Source organism: Etheostoma spectabile, chromosome 16 (genome assembly GCF_008692095.1).
Source record: "Etheostoma spectabile isolate EspeVRDwgs_2016 chromosome 16, UIUC_Espe_1.0, whole genome shotgun sequence".
NCBI classification, from domain to species: Eukaryota; Metazoa; Chordata; class Actinopteri; order Perciformes; family Percidae; genus Etheostoma; species Etheostoma spectabile.
The window spans coordinates 473,309-474,253 of record NC_045748.1 but is presented as its reverse complement, the minus strand read 5'-3'; the positions used below and the strand labels follow the sequence as shown (position 1 = coordinate 474,253).

At 43.3% G+C, this 945-nt stretch overlaps 1 protein-coding gene across 1 annotated transcript in view; it reads right to left on the bottom strand.

Annotated features, from left to right (window-relative positions):
• tprn (taperin) overlaps positions 1-945 on the bottom strand; it is a 37,366-nt gene that overhangs the window by 27,315 nt on the left and 9,106 nt on the right. The window lies entirely within an intron of this gene.

The window sequence follows — 945 nt, the reverse complement described above, 5'->3', positions numbered from 1 at the left end:
ACACACACACACACACACACACACACACACACACACACACACACACGGCTGCTGGCTGAATTCTAATTACACTGACTTTGCAAGGCTGCACATGTGCCTGAGGCCTGTATGGGGAAACTTGCAAGTGTGTATTCGTACGGGGGGTGTTTATGCAGAAATTAGGCATGGGTTGTGCTTGTGTGAGTGTGAGAGAGTGTGTCTGTGTGTTTGTCCACATCCTGCAGCCACAGAGCCCTCAGAAGAAATGACAAGCTTTTAAAAAGGAAAGCATATTTGCACCGCCAGTGATATCAGTCATAAAAAGACAACTAGCACCTCTCTCCAAATAAAAATGCAACTTTAATTTGTAAACCTGTAACAGTATGCAACATTCTAAGACTATAACAATTGGATTTAAAGTTGCACTAATATTTTTATAATACCAATGGATCAAATGACACATGAAATGTGTGTAATGTGGAAGGGGTTGCTTGTAGTAGACAAACTGGCAGAGAATTCTAATTCTAACCCCTGCACACCCTGCACTGGCTACTAGTGGCTGCTCTATCTTGCAGTAAATGGGTCAGGCCCTTCCTTTATCCAGGACATGATCAAACCCATACAGCGTATAAAACACGGACAGAGTCTCCGCAAGGTCACCCATAGGTTTCTGGAGAGCCAGATCCTGTCTAATCCAAAAATGACTTAACATGTTTAGTTCTGCTGTAAAGTTTTGGCCATTTTAACACGAGGTCTATGGATTGACTCCCTTTTGGAGCCCTATTCAAGGAAATACAGTCTTCTGGCACTTCTGCCCGTGTCAGCATCAGTTTTTAGCACCAAAGCATTCCACGCAACAAAAAGCACCGCTAAAAAAAAAACAGGAGTTTGGGAGTTCAGACGTCGACATGACTGTTGTTCGCCGACACAAAAGGGTAAGTTAAGTTTCCTGGTAACGTTGGCTAA